The sequence below is a fragment of the Coregonus lavaretus genome (assembly GCF_964263955.1).
Source record: "Coregonus lavaretus genome assembly, chromosome: 15".
NCBI classification, from domain to species: Eukaryota; Metazoa; Chordata; class Actinopteri; order Salmoniformes; family Salmonidae; genus Coregonus; species Coregonus lavaretus.
Genome location: NC_140002.1, coordinates 41,586,454 through 41,605,100, shown reverse-complemented (window position 1 = coordinate 41,605,100; position 18,647 = coordinate 41,586,454). Strand labels below are relative to the sequence as shown.

Here is an 18,647-nt window from a genome sequence, read left to right as displayed (position 1 = left end):
CAAAAATGGTCTACAATTATCATTAATACTGTCAGTCCTTGAATCCATATCTATGAATTTGACAGTGGTTACATTTCCCTAGTCCATCCCTCAGATTAACAAACGAAGTGTCAGGGTCAGGCTGTTGAAATTACTAATTGTGGTTCCAGTATATTTACAACAAAATGTTAGGTTAGGAACTGTAGAACGCTATTGCCATACCATCTCAGAAATGTTATGAAAGCACTACTGAGAACGTTACGCAACAATCTATAACAAATACATTAGAGTGGATGTTGCCATAAAGTTCCCATTTGGTTGTGACATAACTGTAGCCTGCATTGCTAAACATTTTTTCTCCAGAATGAGCTGGAAATATAATGGGAACATTTTATGATAGGTAGAATGGTTGAATGGACTACAACTTACACTGTGTGACTAAGGTTGCACTTAAAATAAATGCTTATTTGCAAGTAGCCTACACACAGTGTGCTGTAGTCCATTCAACCATTGTCCTTAAGTTTATTGAAAAATGTTCAACATGACAAAACATGGTTCTGTATATATGCCTTCTTTGTGAACCTTCTGAGACTTGCTGAGTTATGTAAGTATGCAAGGTAGCCAAATAGGGTGTAAACTGCATTGTTGGTTTAGGGCTTGTAAGTAAGCATTTCACTGTAAGGTCTACACCTGTTGTATTCGGCGCATGTGACAAATAACATTTGATTTGAAACCAATAGACTCCACTCATTAGCATTAGCCGTAATGAGAAAAACTGTTGCATTGTGGTATACCAGGAGATCAGCAGCGGGGCGGGGGATGGTGGGTGAGCTCATAGAGCTAGTCCTTCGATCAAACATTGCCAAACATTTAGATAGGGTTTGTCATATTCCAATACCATCGTTGTGAGGAAAGTAACATTTTCAGCGCGGGGGGAACCCCTGTGCACATACGCAGATGCTTTGCTAAGGCTGTTTTTCTTTGTCGATTGCATTATTGTAGCTATCTGGACATGTTTTCCTATGGGAAATGCTAACAGTCCAGCGTCTTAGTAATGAGTGTGACTTCGACGTAGACACACAAGACGTTTCTTGAGATTACGAGAACTGTATGATGTGACCAGAACATGACACAGTTTCCCGTGATCTTGAGATAACAAAAGTAAAGACTAGTTTGTTTCAATGGCCTCAAAAGACTTCTGTAGTGACGTAACACTTGAAGTCCCACCAGGGGGCAGTGTAGCCAATGTGACTTGCTACTCAAACTCAAAGTGGACGTAAGTTCCCGAGTGGCGCAGCGGTCTAAGGCACTGCATCTCAGTGCTTGAGGCGTCACTACAGACCCCCTGGTTCAATTCCAGGCAACATCACAACCGGCCGTGATTGGGAGTCCCATAGGGCGGCGCACAATTGGCCCAGCGTCATCTGGGTTTGGCCGGTGTAGGCCGTCATTGTAAATAAGAATTTGTTCTTAACTGACTTGCCTAGTTAAATAAAGGTAAAATAAAAAGCGTTCTTCCTATGATCAACTTGTACCTTTGCATACCCCACTATTGGATCCGACTAATTCTAATTCCCTGCACAAAGACTATTAGACCTAGCTACATGAGGTAAGTGAACAGGGCTGCTGTACATTACGTTTGAATGTTTTTACTTGCGATGGATATATTGCTGCATTCAAGTGCTATTGGAATTATCAAAAATACCAGTCTGACATTGAAAAACTGTTCACGTGAGTTTCCAAGCCGGAAATACAAGTGGGAGACTCTGGTATCATCTTTGTGCCCCAAGTTTACCAGTTGTGACATTTTATGGTAACTAGCCAATTCATTAACCAACTTCAGCTAGATAGCGCTAACTCACAGTTATTGCCAATCTCATTGATCCAGAATCGTTCAGACATCAAAATCACTTGAACACAACCAAGTCGTATGAACGACTTCATAACTTTAAATTTCACCCTGAAGCAGATAAGTCTGCATTGCTTAATAATTTTCTGTAATTACAGTTTAACCATACACAGTAATGGTGGATTGGACAATCTGTTTTTTTTCCAACAGTGACCAATGTAAATGTTACCTCTTTGCAAGAAATACAAGATGAAAGTACAGACCTGATGGAAAATATTGAAAATACTAAAATGATTACGTAATATATTGTAGCAAACTCTCCCTTTAAAAGCACATAGATTCGGTCTGAGTTTTACCAAAACCATGGAAACACCATGGAAATCTTCTATACAAGGTCTTATTCTCTTAAACAATGCAATCAAGGGCTACCTGAAAACACGCAATGACATAACAATCATGAGTGACGCAAGCATAAGCATGTCTAACTAACTACAGAAAAAAACAATTGCTGAACAACTTGCTCACCTAAATCATTGCATGTCATGAACTCCCAGCCAACAACCTTTCTACTTAATTCCTAGCATGATTTACTTTGCCTTCATGAGGTTTATCATAAATACTTACAGATGTAGGATCTTAATTTGATCACCCTGTTGCAGGAGAACAATTTCAAACTTGTAATGGATTTGAGGTTTAAAAAGGCTTCTGAAGAAATTTTAGACGGGATTTTCCCTTATGAAAAATGTATCAACACCTACAAATATGTCCATTAATTATAATCCACATACTAATTCACATTTCTGGTTGCTGCCAGATTATGTTCCTGCTGTAGCAAACTGGCTCAAATTAAGATCCTACATCTGTACAAATAACTCAAGTATCTTGAATATCTTAACATTAATCAAGACAGGAACTCAAAACAAAGTTGAGGATCAACCATCAATTATTCTCAAACCATTGATCAAGTTCATCTTGCAGTAGGCCTACAAACAGTACTTGTAAAAGCAGTCAATATCAGGATGCTGTATGAATCTCATGGTTGGTTGCCTTTTGATATGCATTTTAGTGTGTTTCGTGTTCAGATAATGAACCATTTGACCACTCATGTGACCGTCTTTAAAATGCTTTAACCCTGAAGCAGATATTTGCACAATTGCAGTCTTATTATTTTGGCACGGCAGGTGTCCATGGCAACTGCCAAATTTGGAAGGAGAAAAAAAGGAAGAAAAATATATAATTCAAGAGAAACAGTATAATCACTTGTACTATAGGATGTAATAAAGAATCTTTGAAAAACCAGTCATAGATTTTACATACAAAGCATTCTGTCATTGCTTTACACCATACCACACTCCAAAGCCAAACCCAACACAGACTTCTGAAGACGGGTATGTTGTATAAAAGAGTTACAATATGACTGTATCTTGTTAGCGCTTATAACCTTTGACCTCTTAATAATATATATGCTGGCAGATGGAAACTCAATTTACTTCGGTGCCAATGGCCTGCTGGCCAGCTTCTCATCCAGCTTCTGTAACTAGCTACAAAAGCTTACACATTGCATCAGAGATAGAGAAAATGTGAAACACACTCACACACACACTTATACGAAGTATTTATAAAGTATTTGTCATTCAGGAAACAAAGGTTTTGTTTGTTGTTAATCCAGAAGGGGTAGACGCAAACTGCCAACCTGAAAATATAAGGTCTTTATAAACTTGACCCATAGATTAATAACAGTGAACTAGTTAAGAAAGCCAGCCATTTCACAAGAATGAAGCAACAAGCCAGAAGCTCGTTGTTTTTTTTCTGTTTCAGAAAATAATAGCAACGTGATTTAGGCTAATAGCAAGAGTGAACCGTGATGACTACGGTGTTGTATTAAAAGTTTAGTAAACCATAAACCATAAACCATTTGGCGTTGTCTCAATATTTCAATTTATAATGACAGAGGGACTCTTAAATTTTACAAAAGGTATGTAAGCTAATCGTGATTACAAATATTTTGTTGTTGCTCAACAGAAACTTTGTCAAGAAAAGTGCAACAACCAAATTATGAAATAGCTAAAGCCTGCTATCATCTTCACAAGATGACATATAAAATATATTTCTTAAATCAATACATTTAATGACAATACATTTGAGTGAACTACATCATCTTTGTGACTTCATAATTTAGGCTAGATAGGACAAAACAATAATTTGCACAACTATTGGATCCTGTGTAAGGCTGTTGCAGACCCACATAGTCAGAGGACAAATAAAACCTTGACCGGCGATGTTGCTATAATGTACATGTCATTCTACCAAATATTTCCTTGGCCAAAATGTAATTGTGACACCTTGATAATTGTCCTTTAGAATGTAAAAAGTCCTACAGTAGGCCACCAAAGCTTGCGTGAACATAGGCTACAGCCATATATTATCCCACACAGTATAACAATCGAACAGAGCTTAAACAACACGTAAGACAAGCTACTTTTACTATGCTTGACATGCAAGCTGCTACAACATGTAAAGGCAAGTAGAGACGGGAAATTCTTGAAAGAAGAACAACAGTGTGTCTGGATCACTAGGTCATATCCCCATTGTGACCTGTTTTCTCTTACCCCTACAAGAAAGCACACTTGTCACAATCTCCCTAAAAGGTTAGCTACCTAGACGTCTGAATCAGTCAGCACACCTTCTAAAAATAATACTGAGAAGCTAGATTATATAAAGAGTATATTATCAGCATCATTTGATAATCCTGATCCATTTCATGCAAGTGTTCGGCTAGAGAAATAATGTTTCTTCAGTGGATATTCATTAAGCAAAGATAGATTTGTTTGTGCATAAACCAAAAGGATTTCATAATAGAAATAGGCCTAACTGTTTCATGGGTAAAGCAAAACATCTAAAGATATGACTGCCAGCTATTTCCTAAAAACGAATTGCTACCCTTTTAATAAAAAGTAACAACGAGGTGTGGAAAGTCCTAATAGCCTTTACTTTTGTGGGTCAACTCAGGTTTTATAACACATATGCCATTGTGCAGATAATACGTCTCTGGTTTTTCCATTACACACCAATGTCACTGTGCGTTTTTTAATGGGATGTAGTCCATTTTACAGTTTTGTCCACAAGTGTTGTTCACTAGCATGGGGTCTAAAAGGCTTTTCAGGAGGCCTAGGTGTAAACAAGTAGAATATAGGTCTAAACCTACTCTGGCATTATCCACAAACTTTACTGAAGAGTCTATTTTATTTTATTTTCTAAAACCATCCCCAGATACTTTCCCTTTTGAATACACAGTGATCTCACCATGACTTTTAGAAAACCATATGGTTGGCGGGGTTAGCCGAGGACACACATGCACCTTGGCAAACATACAACTTCCCTATTAGAATCCAAGATACATTTCTCACATCAGTGAAATGCCCGAGCTCTCGTGGATGTGTTTAAAGAGTAAGACGGAGAAGAAAGTAATTACATGCCCCTGTCTTTTGCCTAAATCAAAAATGTTTTAAAGGAATTCAAGAACAGCGCAACAAGAACGTACAGACAATACCGTAAAGGCTAAAAGAGATTCTAAAACAATAAACTACTGTTGGTTACAAAGTCCTTAGATCTTCACATGAGATCAAGAGCAATCTATCATAAAGTTCACTAAATATTTTAACAAGTGTTAGTGCTACATTTTCTACTCTATCATTCCCCACTGAGGTATTTTCTTTTGAGTGTGCTGAGAAAATGCATGGTTTGAATAATAATGGGTTTGTTTTATTTTATTTAACTCAAACATTGTCTAATAAATCCCAAAACATAAACATGGGAACAATGTTATTTTCCATGGTGCGGCGTGGCTGCAGTGTGGGTTTGATTAAATTCAGCCTTACTTTCTGACGATCAAGCTGATTCGCTATACATTGTAAGAAGCAGTCACGTTAGATCTGGCACAGAAAACTGACTTACAGTGTACTGTCAAAGAAATAAACCTAGGCAAGAGAGAGAATATAGGCCTACTACCTGACACCATATAGAAAGTCCTTCCAACAAAGTCTCCTATTGGACTTTTGGTTCTTTTTTTATTACTGCAATCTAAACATTGGAAAGGGAGTGGCAATCTAATCCCACGGTTCATGACTATTACAGGTAGGCCTATAGGCATACACTGTGTACCTTTGTGCTAAAACATAGCCCTGATGAACCAGTTGGTTTTTGCCATCTCAAGCATTATTTGAGTTATATGCCATTTAGTAGACACTCTTATCTGACTTACAGTTAGTGAGTGCATACATTTTTCATACTGCCCCCCCGTGGGAAACGAACCCACAACCCTGGCGTTGCAAGCACCATGCTCTACCAACTGAGCTACAGACAACTTTGTGTGATAATAGGGTAACTTAAGGTTACTTGCGTAACCCATGTTCTCTGATACTACAATCACTGCTAAGTGGATTCTCTTTTAATTATTAGTTTCAACATCTCATTCGTGGGATTCACCAGAATCTCCTAAGTAACTTGAAGAACTAATGGTACACAGTGCATTCGGAAAGTATTCAGACCCCTTGACTTTTTCCACATTTTGTTACGTTTCAGCCTTATTCTAAAATTGATTAAATCGTTTTTCTCCCCCTCATCAATCTACACACACTACCCCATAATGACAAAGCAAAAACAGGTTTTTAGATTTCTTTTTAGAAATGTATTAAACATTTAAAAAACTGAAATATCACATTTACGTAAGTATTCAAAACATTTACTCAGTACTTTGTTGAAGCACATTTGGCAGCGATTACAGCCTCAAGTCTTCTTGGGTATGATGCTACAAGCTTGGCACACCTGTATTTGGGGAGTTTCTCCCATTCTTCTCTGCAGATCCTCTCAAGCTCTGTCAGGTTGGATGGGGAGTGTCGCTGCACAGCTATTTTCAGGTCTCTCCAGACATGTTCGATCGGGTTCAAGTCCGGGCTCTGGCTGGACCACTCAAGGATATTCAGAGACTTGTCCGGAAGGGTCGTTGTCCTGTTGTAAGGTTAATATTCACCCCAGTCTGAGGTCCTGAGCGCTCTGGAGCAGGTTTTCATCAAGGATCTGTCTGTACTTTGCTCTGTTCATCTTTGCCTTGATCCTGACTAGCATGATGCTGCCACCACCATGCTTCACCGTAGGTATGGTGCCAGGTTTCCTCCAGACGTTACGCTTGGCATTCAGGCCAAAGAGTTCAATCTTGGTTTCATCAGACCAGAGAATCTTGTTTCTCATGGTCTGAGAGTCCTTTAGGTGCCTTTTGGCAAACTCCAAGCGGGCTGTCATGTGCCTTTTACTGAGGAGTGGCTTCCATCTGGCCACTCTACCATAAAGGCCTGATTGGTGGAGTGCTGCAGAGATGGTTGTCCTTCTGGAAGGAATTGCTGTAGAGCTCAGAGACAGGATTGTGTCGAGGTACATATCTGGGGAAGGGTACCAAACAATTTCTACAGCATTGAAGGTCCCCAAGAACACATTCTTAAATGGAAGAAGTTTGGAACCACCAAGACTCTTCCTAGAGCTGGCCGCCCGGCCAAACTGAGCAATCGGGGGAGAAGGGCTTTGGTCAGGGAGGTGACCAAGAACCCGATGGTGACTCTAACAGAGCTCCAGAGTTCCTCTGTGGGGATGTTTTTCAGCGGCAGGGACTGGGAGACTAGTCAGGATCAAGGGAAAGATGAACGGAGCAAAGTACAGAGAGATACTTGATGAAAACCTGCTCCAGAGCGCTCAGGACCTTAGACTGGGGCGAAGGGTCACCTTCCAACAGGACCACGACCCTAAGCACACAGCCAAGACAACGCAGGAGTGGCTTCGGGACAAGTCTCTGAATGTCCTTGAGTGGCCCAGCCAGAGCCCAGACTTGAACCCGATCAAACATCTCTGGAGAGACCTGAAAATAGCTGTTCAGCATCTCTCCCCATCCAACCTGACAGAGCTTGAGAGGATCTGCAGAGAAGAATGGGAGAAACTCCCCAAATACAGGTGTGCCAAGCTTGTAGCGTCATACCCAAGAAGACTCGATGCTGTAATCACTGCCAAAGTTGCTTCAACAAAGTACTGAATATAGGGTCTGAATACTTATGTAAACGTGATATTTCCGATTTTTATTTTTAATACATTTGCAAAAATGTCTAAAACCTGTTTTTGCTTTGTCATTATGGGGTATTGTGTGTAGACTGATGAGGATTTTTTATTTTTTTTAATCCATTGTAGAATAAGGCTGTAACGTAACAAAAAGTGGAAAAGTGAAGGGGTCTGAATACTTTCCAAATGCACTGTACGCATGTAACCTTAAGTTCTCTTAGAATTATTCGTTTTGACATCTCACTAGAGGGATATGGCTAACTCCTGTATCGCACATGCTCTCCGAAGCAAGGCAGTCTCACATATCAACCCTTAGATGCCCCGACAATGAGGACAGTATGCACCAAAGAAGGCGCAGTGACATCTAGTCGGTAGAACCTCATAAAAGTACGAGGGGATGCCCAACAAGCCGCTTCACAAATCTCCTGTAATATAATAGCTTATAATAATAGCTTCCACAATCCAATATAATACCTTCCACAATCCAATGTGACAACCGTTGGCGAGAAATGGGCCTCCCCTTGCAGGGAGGTACCCAGGACACAAAGAGTTGGTCGCTCTAGCCCTATCCAAGTATATGCGCAACGCACATACTGGACACAAACAGTGTAGCTGCTCCTCTTCCATATAAGGGAAAGGCGGCTGGTGGAGGGCCACAAGCTTCAATGCGAGACAATTGTAATTGCCACTACTCTTAGGGATAAAGGTGGGGTTGGGCCACAAGGTAACCTTGGAAAAACCCCAGGCAAACAGTAGGCACAAATGGTGAACTGACAGTGCGTGTAGCTCACTCACTGGTTTTGCGACCAGTAAAGGGCGACCAGTAAAGTGGTCTTAAAGGAGAGATATTTCATCTCCATGATTTCCAGTGGCTCAAAATGGTCCTGTGAAATAGCCTCAAGCACAATAGACAAATCCCATGATGGGACTAAAGGCTTCGGAACTGGACATAAGCGATGCGCAACCTTCATGAAATGACTTAACAGGGGGGGTTTTCCCACCGTGTTCTTGTCAAAGCCTATATGACAGACTGAGATAAACAACCTTCCCTCTGTCCAAAAGGTCCTGCAGGAAGCATAAAACCTTGGAAACAGAGCATTGGTAAGGAATTATCTGTTTTTGGTCACACCATGTGTAGAAGGGGCCCTAGCACTCTGGATAGTCTCAATGACCCAGAGAGGCAGGCTTGTCCCATCCAGATTTAACCTCTCATGGGCCATGGCTTCCGGTGAGGGTGGAAAATCTCTCTGTTCGCTTAGGTCAGCAGATCTCTGTGTAACGGGAGTTGCCAAGGGTCTTCATATAGCAGGAGAATGATCTCCGCTATCTAGATCTTGCCTTGCCATCGAAGGGCTACCAAGATGAGGGATAAGCCTTCTTCCCTCACTGTGGCCAGAGTGGGGAGTATGAGGCAGAGGGGAGGAAAAGCGTAAAGCAACACCCTTGGCCAAGGGTGTGCCAGCATGTCCACCCCAGTACAATGGGCAGTGCACGTTTTCTTGTGATGTGAAGAGATCTACGGATGCTTGACCGTATGTCTTCCAGATCTGTTTCACCACTTGGGGAAGGAGTCTCCAGTTCCTTTGATGGGGATCCCTTCTGGACAATAAGTCCACTCCTACGTTCAGTACGCCCGGGACATGAGTTGCGCGTAGGTACAGTAGGTGTGCCCTGCTCCACAGAAGAATCCTGATGGATAGTCTGTGTAAGCACAGGGAGCAAGTGCCACCCTGGCGGTTGATGTATGCCACTACAGTTGTATTGTACATTCTGAACAAAACGTGACAATTCCGAATGGAGGGTATAAAGTGTTTCAGTAAAACAAGCACTGTCAGCAATTCTAGGTTATTTATGTGAGCAATACAGAGCTGTGGGGTCCATACTCTGTTTATTGCATTTCCCTTGTGAACTGCACCCCAGCCCGTGAGTGACGCATCTGTTGTCACCACTTTACTCATTGCCACTACCCCTAGGGGAGTGAGGAATGAAGATTGAGGGGTTCTTCCAGTGACAGAGAGTCGAGAGACATGCGGAAGTCACCTTTATCTGGCGATTAAGGTGACGATTGATGTACACAGATGTTGGGCAAACACCCAGCGCTGGAAGTCCCTCATCCTAGACTATTGAGATGGTGAACGGCAAAAAACCCAGCACTCAGAGACACATCTTGAATGGGAGAGGCACTGTCGGAACGACGCAATGTGGTCTTCCGAGAGTCTTGCCTGATAAGAGAGAGAATCCAGCATTACGCCTAGGTATTCTATTCTGTGTTGGCACCAAACAGTTATTTTTCTGATTGATCTTGAATTCTAGCTCGGAGAGGTGGGTTACAAGGGAAGTTGTGTCTCGTACCGCTTGTTCCCGGGATGGGGAGCAAAGCAGGTAATGGTCTATGTAGGCAGAGATTCTCACCCCTTTGTTTCTCATGGGTGTGAGAGCTGCCTCTATACACTTGCTGAACATTTGGGGAGCTAGCGCTAGTCCGAATGAAACAGAGTGATATTCGTAGGTTGTGCCTTGATAAGCAAACCTCAGAAACCTGTGTGCTGTCAGGATGCTTATGTGAAAATAAGCGTCCTGCAGGTCGACTGAGGTGAACCAGTCGCCTCAATAAACAGAGCGAGATAGCACATTGAACGTAAGCATATGGAACGTGAACTTCGTCAGGTAGCTGTTGATGACCTGTAGGTCTACAATTGGGCGAACCACTCCCCTTTTTTGGTTAACCAGGATGTACCGGGAGTAGAAGCCTAGGTGGCTCTCTGCAGCTGGTATCGCCCTGATAGCCCCTTTTCTTAATAGAGAGGAGATTTCCTGCTCTAGTATGCACGCCTAGTCGCCAGTTGCTGCTGAACCCAAAATTATATTGAAAACGGGTGGTCTCAGAGCAAGCTACAGTCTGTAGCCCTACGTAACTGTGGACCAGACCCAGGGCTGGACTGAGCATGCGTGCCGGTTCCCTGCTCTGTTGTCGAGTAGCCCACAGGTCAGTAGACTCTCGCTCACCAGAGCGCCCTCTGGTGGTGATGGAACGAGTCTCCTTTTCATTGTATTTAGTTCTGTGTCCTTGGCATGACGCATGTTTACAGCAGAGGCTTTTTTATTGACAAGGGCAGTGTTGACACACATCTTATCCAAAGGTCTGGGTTAGGCTTGCCATTCGATAGGAGATTAGGCATCTCTAGCATCAAATCGGCTTTGTAAGCTAGTAGGAGGGACGTAACGTTCAACACTGTATGGAATGTGCGGAAGACACGTAGACCTTTTGGTAGATCGACGCAGAGAAGCGGTCCGTCTTACCAGCGAGAGAAGTTGACCAGTGACGGCTCGACCACCGGTGGCTTGTCGAGGCCCAGTTCCTCCATGTCCTTGACATTCATGCGGGCAAAAAGTCTGGTTTGGACTTGCCGTTCAATGTTTTGTCCCAATTGTCTTTGACTTCCACCACGTAAGCTGGGATAGCTGGAAGGAGTTGTTTGCCTAGGACAGTGCGAGAGGGGAGTTTCCTCCCGTTGTACCAGTCCCTCTCTGTGCTGCCACCCCCCACGGGTTCGGGCCCTTCAATACTGAGTCTGGTCGCTGCCCGTTTGCAGATATCAATGAACGAATATCTGTCATCAGCCATTGGGTTAAACTAAACGAGAGAGCGAACTAGTAATTCTACCATTCTAGGTATAAAACCTAGTCGGTAGGATAGCTAGCCTTGCGGTGAGATAGCAGGTTAGCTAAGCCGTGCAGCTAAGCTAGTCAAGTCTCCGTAGATGGCTGTGTGACACTAGCTACAACAGGAGATGAAGGAAGAAAAGCGGTGAAGCTAATTCTTACCCGAAGAGAAAACTATCCTTTCGGGAACGTCAACCAGGACAAAAGACGAGCGCTGATAACACTGCACAACCTTGACTGCACACCGGTGAACAGTTAAGCAGGAAAACAGAACAAGTTGTGCTGAGGAAAACTAAGTAGAAGTCTTCTGTGAGGAAGAGAGGTGTGAATGATCAAAGGGCAGGCGAGTGGCTCGTTAGTATGAGGGGAGGGGCTCCTTCATTCGCCACTCGACCTGTCTATCTCTGACAGACGTGTATGATTGGTTCTTCGAGTTACTTAGGAGATTCTGGTGAATACCACGAATGAGATGTCAAAACGAATAATTAAAAGAGAACCCATTTTGCAGTGATTATAGTACACTTAGCAATAGAAGGCACACTGCACTCTACCCCTCCTCAACGTCCTTTCCATGGCCTCACTACTTCCTTGGCCTACTAGGCATATGTCCTTGGCAGTAGTCAATGAATGTTTGCTAATGGCTAGGTCGCTACAATACGCAAAGTAAGGTTGAAGTAAGTTAAACAGCAAATACTAAACTATGAATTTCCAAATAATTACAACTCATATCAACAATCCACAAACTCATATGTAGCAGTGTGGCCACATTTCTGCATGTAGGCTCGGCCTTAAAAGGATACTTCGAGGTTTTGGCAATGATGAACTCGTGGATACCATTTTTATGTCTCTGTGTCCAGTATGAAGGAAGTTAGAGGTAGTTTTGCGAACCAATGCTAACTAGTGTTAGCACAATGACTGGAAGTCTATGGGTATCTGCTAGCTCTAACTTCCTTCATACTGGACACAGAGCCATACAAATGCTATCAATGATTTCATCTGACTCCGGGGAAATAAATAAAGCGCCTCATTGACAAAATCCCGAAGTATCTCTTTCAAAGCTGTAAGAGAAATATGTCACACAATTTGGCCACAATAGCACTATTAATCTTAAATCATGTTACATATATGCTCAATTACTACTGAACATCTTATGCTCACTTCCCCCCCTCTGTTCATATACCAAAGGGCTTTGAAACGGAAATAAGTATCATGTAGACTAGAGGACATGATATGGTAATGTGAACTCTTCTTCACATTTTCAGGATATATTTCAGGGCTAAAAGGATCTATTTGCAGCAGGACATCTTACAGCGTGCTCCTGAAAGGCCTATAATAGGCTTTCAAAAAATGCACAATATTGTCATCTGTGCCCCAGATAACACACCAATATACGTTTCTTAGTTGAGTATAGCCTAATGCTCAAATATCATTACATAATGTGTTGGGGAGCCTTAGTTTGCCACTTATTGATTTATTCAGCAAACGAGTACAACACAGCTGTTGCTTAGCTAACGGTTTTCTACGTCTTCAGTTTAAAAGCTTGCTGTGTTGAAGAGAAGGGGAGGCCCCAGCGTTCTGTGGAGGGGATGCACAATAAGAGGGGGTCCTCCATTTACAAATGTCTCAATATGTCAATATTTTAGTGACCATTTGCCAGAGAGCTGACAGCTGGGCTTGCTAACACTGTAGAACACACTAGCTGCATAGGGGGCAGCTTTGATTGAACATCAGGCCTAAGTTGGTTGGAAGCTGGAACTACGAAAACTGAGAGGCTGAAACCATTCTACTATGTGCTTGAGCAAAAGAGGACAGGAAGCAATATTAGAACGGCAAATACAATTTTTTCCTCTGGCTTTGTAATAGTTACAATCCTTTAAAAAATGTATATCTAAATAAGATTTGGTACCCATGATTATGGAATTAACAACACAAAAAAATCAGGTGGTACCTTTGAGAGCCGAAGGGTATACCATTACATTTTCATCAAACTTTTGTTCTGTGAGCACAAATAGGCACATGGCTTACCTTTCAATTTAAACTGGACACCTCCAAAACCTCCCCACCTTGCAATGACATCACAGATCACATTTGATGTCCTGGCAGTGTCTTCGTGAGTCAATCCAGATGTATCGCTATGGACAAAGTACTGAATCAATTATCATGAATCAAAACTTTACATCTTGCATTTAAAATATTTGTTTTGCGATTGCTCATATGAAGAGTTATTGTAAAACATAGTTAGCAAACAAACTCCTTCAACTCTGCTAGCTCCTCTGAATTGTGGCCTGAATAACCAGTGAGTTTTTTCTTCACAAACTGAAAATTAGTTGTAGTAGTTGTAGGTACTATGTAACAATGTGCATGTAGTTACACTGTTATTGTGATTACAATGAAAATGTGACAATTATGGACAACTGGGCCTGTTTACTATGTGTTGTAAGAAAATCGGATTGAACTGAAACCGAAGACCAGAGAAGGCTGTTGGATGCCAAACTCTCTCTCTAAAGAGTAGGCCTAAATGTTCCACCAACAGGTTTCAATTGCAATACTTCATGTGTGATACTGGCACTTATTACAATCATTATCATTTCATCCATCATAGCATAGGCCCACTCTGCATACACCCTCAATCACTACAATGGTGGATGAGTTCAATTAAAACTTTCCATATCAAACCAGTATACTTAACATACAACTGCATATCTCCATCTCATCATCAAAAGGAAAATGGAGCAGGAAATAGATACCAACAATTGGAGGGAACATACTTGTAGGCTATAAACTTTATAATGTACATTTCAGTTGTGAGTTTTATCTTAGCTCAAGATGTGTATTGGGGCGGCAGGTAGCTTAGTGGTTAAGAGCATTGTGCCAGTAACCGAAAGGTCGCTGGTTCTAATCCCCGAGGCGACTAGGTGAAAAATCTGTCGATGTGCCCTTGAGCAAGGCACTTAACCCTAATTGCTCCTGTAAGTCGCTCTGGATAAGAGCGTCTGCTAAATGACTAAAATGTAAAATGTATTGATCCGTAAATGTAGGCTACTTGTCAACATGCATTTGAAACAATTAATACCTCAATGCATGTTTGCTATCCTACAGTTCAACACTATTCTTCATTATGTATACAGCCTATGATTCACATCATAATTTAGTGAAGATCTATAGCCATATGTATGGATATACCAATTTTAGGATTTTGTGAAGGGTAATTGTTATCCAAAGTTTGCAGGACTTAGGCCTACAACACAGTATAGGCCCAATAATGAGACATGATGGCATCAATCCAAAGAAAGGCTGTGAATTCATTTTGAATACGTTTTCACTTCATAAAGGCCTGTGTAAGACATAGACATGCTTTCTTCACACCTCACTGAAAGCACGGACCCCACAAAAGCAATTTATGGCACCCTCAATTAAACATCGATAGTGATACACTATTTCTGGGCCAAATAATTTTTCAAATATCTCCAAAATATCTGATGCCAATCTACCTTTAATTAATTGGGTGTAGTAAATGACGTCACACGAACAAACAAATTACATTTGCAGACATTTAGGAGAAGATGCGCAACTCAACACACTCATGTAAGCAGCAGCCAGTGCACATGTGCGTCACAAACTTGTGGCTGGTTATCCATTGCAACTCACAGTGCCAAGCAAAGTTTCTGTTGTGGAGTTACCGGTATATTCAATCTATATATAGTAAGCCTATTCTATATAGGGCATATAAGCCTCAACAGTAGTCTATGACCATTAGAAGACTGTTATAAGGGGGTGAATGGGAAACAAGCCAAACCGAAACAGTTCTATTTAAAAATGCAATTAAACGAAAAGGACATTGTGAACAATCTCTGACTGATTCAATAAAGTTTGTTATTCACCCAAAAATCCCTCCAACCTGCAACAGTTGTAACAATTTTTGATTCTAATAGACTATATAGGCCGCGGCTACTCCTAACCTTGTTGACCAAGTCTTGTCCTGACATCCAACATGCGGCGCAGAGGCAATAGTCTCAACAACTTTGAGAGATGGATAGGACGTTTTGCCCCACTGACCAACTGTCAAATCAACCGTCACTAAAATGGTTAAAACTAATAAAACTGTTTGTGTTTTCGAAGGAAGTTGGAGAAGCCAACATCTTGATGAGCGAATTCCCTGCCTCAAGCACCCCTGTGCTGTCATTTATCATACGAACCGGACTGTCTCCCATAGGACTATAGACCTATGCCTAATGATATCCTATTTCTAGATTACAATATTTTTTAAATGGTCCCTCTTCTAATTTCCAATATGGTCATGTACGTTAATATAGCTGGAATTGCGCAACACGGATCGTGACCATAAAAGAGGGCATTCATTTTGTAAAACATGGCACCAAAATCCAGAGCAGATGGACAGTTTTCATTCTATCGGTGAAACTAAATCCGCAGTGTCTTTCATACTTTTAGCTGAGGATATTGGCTGAATATGTAGGCTACCTTTCTGTGTCAGGCAGATGTTCATGTATAATTTAATTTGACAAACGACTGACACCTTGCATCCTCATGTTAATTTAGGTACAACATGTGCCAAACTAAAATATTGTAGGGCTTTATTGCAATTTGACTTATATTTCGCCCATTGTTCGGTCCAACAAGTGTTGACTTGGTAAACGTTGGACAAATTTGGACATAGTCCGAGAAAACAGCCAACAGACGGAGTTACAACATAGTGGTTTTAAGTTGTATGCCCGCTCCTTCTCATTCCCAAATGATTGACCCTTATAAATGTGTTTATTCCGCTTTACGCACCACACCGCCTGCACTAGACTCCAGATGTTTCATGTAAATTATCCTTATTTTGTCTAATTTGTCTCATACAGTCTTAACCATGGAGTCCCATTCATAATGACGTGACAGTCCGAAGTAGAACAGTTAACACAATTCATATCTCTGTCAAAAATCGGTAGGAGTAAAACTAAGGAAATAAGCATTGATGTTGAGAATAATGACAGATGGGCACACTAGGACGTCATGAAAGTGAGCAGCGCGTCTTTTTTTGTCGGGTGTAACATAAACGGACTATTGTAAATCCATACTGTCTGCAATCACATAGACCCCACAATATCATATATCATTCTGCATTTAAGTTCTAATTCAATTAGGCTCTGGAATGCTGGAATGAAATAAAGTTTTTGTTTCTGCTGTAAATCTGGTTGGGAAATCCAGAAATGGAGGCAATGGAACTCAGCGTAAAATTGTCTGTATGTTCTAAGCTTCACTTACTATTAAGTTGAGTATATATCATATATAGGGAATAACTGTAATTTCTCTTCTTATAAATAGCCTAACATAGACAGTATTAACACCAGCCCCTTCCCTCACTTTTCCTATTTCTTACCTGCTGTCCTAAGCTTTTTCTCCAGTGGCGACAGCGATTCACAGCTTCCCCGGTTTTTCCCCGGCAAGGCTTCGAATTGTTTAATATTTTCCCTTACTTTGTTTCATTTCTCACTTCCATCTTCTTTCATCTCATCAATAAACACACGCTGCAGCCTACCTTCATAAAGGACTTCAACGAGTTCAAGTGTGCCCTCCCATTTTTTAACTATACGTTGAATATTTTGGACAGGCACGCCTTTTCACTTACGATTGGAACAGAGAGCCCTCTCTTGAGCGATGTAGGTTGGAATATAAATCGGTCAGCGTGGTTTTGCCCCAATCATTGAGCCGTACACCCTCTCTACAGAGCGCAGTGGGCCGGTGAAACTGTCTCCATGGCATTGTGGCTCTGAAATAGTAAATGTTCCTCTTAGCAGACAGAGAAGTTGTTTGATCCAATATGAACAACCGAAGACCGTAGTTTCTTAATGAAATTCCACTCTCTGGGTCTTCAAACGTTCATCCATGCAGAATGTCTGTCTTCTTCGCAGAATGTTCTTTAGGGAAATCATTTTCATTCAGGTCATCAAGGGTTCATTTCGTCTTACACGCTTTTATAAAAAATATATATAATTAAATAGGCCTATATTGGAATCATGACGCTTGGTTTATAATTTAAAGAGAATAACTCTTCCAAGTCTCAATATTCCATTGATCAAAAGGGCAGTCAATTGAAGAATTATGTCTATCATGTGTCTGTACTTTGCATTGGATAAAGTTGTTGTCAGTAACTGCTACCGATTGGTTTGCAGCTTCATATTGGATGACGTAGCTGCCTATCATTTTTAGTACCAACAAGCTAGATTGCCTGCCGTGTCTTTTACTTTCTACGCATTTCTATTTTCTCATTTATTTATTTTTTAACGTCCCTAGCTAACCTCAAGCCAAGAGAAAAAAATGCTGACGGTTTAGCTGGCCAATCAGATTGCGTAAAGCAATATTACATTGTTTTGTTCTCCAATGCGTTCACAGATATGTTCTGACTGGCATGAAATAAAGCAATAGTGGATCGCGCAAGTTCCCCCCACCCCCCTCCTGCCTTCATGCCCCCTCCTGTCTAGACAGTGACAGGTGTGTGTGTGTGCGAGCGAGCTTGTCTGATGTCTAGACTGGAATAATTAGCCTTAATTAAAGCTGAAGTTAATGTTTATTGTATATTCTAAACATCATGGGCTATTCGTTGCGGGCAACACCATGAGATGTCGAACATATATGCAGAATCCCAAGTAGGCTATCACGTTCTCACATGGAATGATGCTTATCAGGAGGTTCTGTTTCATTAATAATGCTCTGTTGTAGGATAATTAGGTGTGACTCATAGCCTGATAATAAATCATACGCGTGCTTCGGCCTACTATGATATTAGACTACGAAAGACAACATGACGAGAACCATTGACCAAACGTAGCCCATTAACATTAAATACGCGTATTTTCTCTTTTGCTTAGTAAAGCAAGACACATCTCATAATTACTCAAACAATCGCCATTTCTCATGGTAAACGTTCATCCCGAATTGTAGATTTCCGGATTTGGTGAGACATGTGCTTTTAGTTGATTATGAGCGCCATCTAGCGGATATTCTTTATGTAATTTTTTGCGGGTTAAGGGGAGGACACCCTCGGTGTGAGAACAAT

The 18,647-nt window shown here is 41.3% G+C and overlaps 1 protein-coding gene across 1 annotated transcript in view; it reads right to left on the bottom strand.

Moving 5' to 3' along the window:
* LOC311142787 (zinc finger and BTB domain-containing protein 20-like) overlaps positions 1 to 17,160 on the bottom strand; it is a 33,985-nt gene extending 16,825 nt beyond the window's left edge. The window contains exons 1-2 of the mRNA XM_084178462.1: positions 16,971 to 17,160; positions 13,616 to 13,722 (exon numbers count right to left, since the gene is read on the bottom strand). The gene's annotated coding sequence lies outside the window, so the exon portion shown is untranslated. The remainder of the gene's footprint in view (positions 1 to 13,615; positions 13,723 to 16,970) is intronic.
* Between the last annotated feature and the right edge of the window lie 1,487 nt (positions 17,161 to 18,647).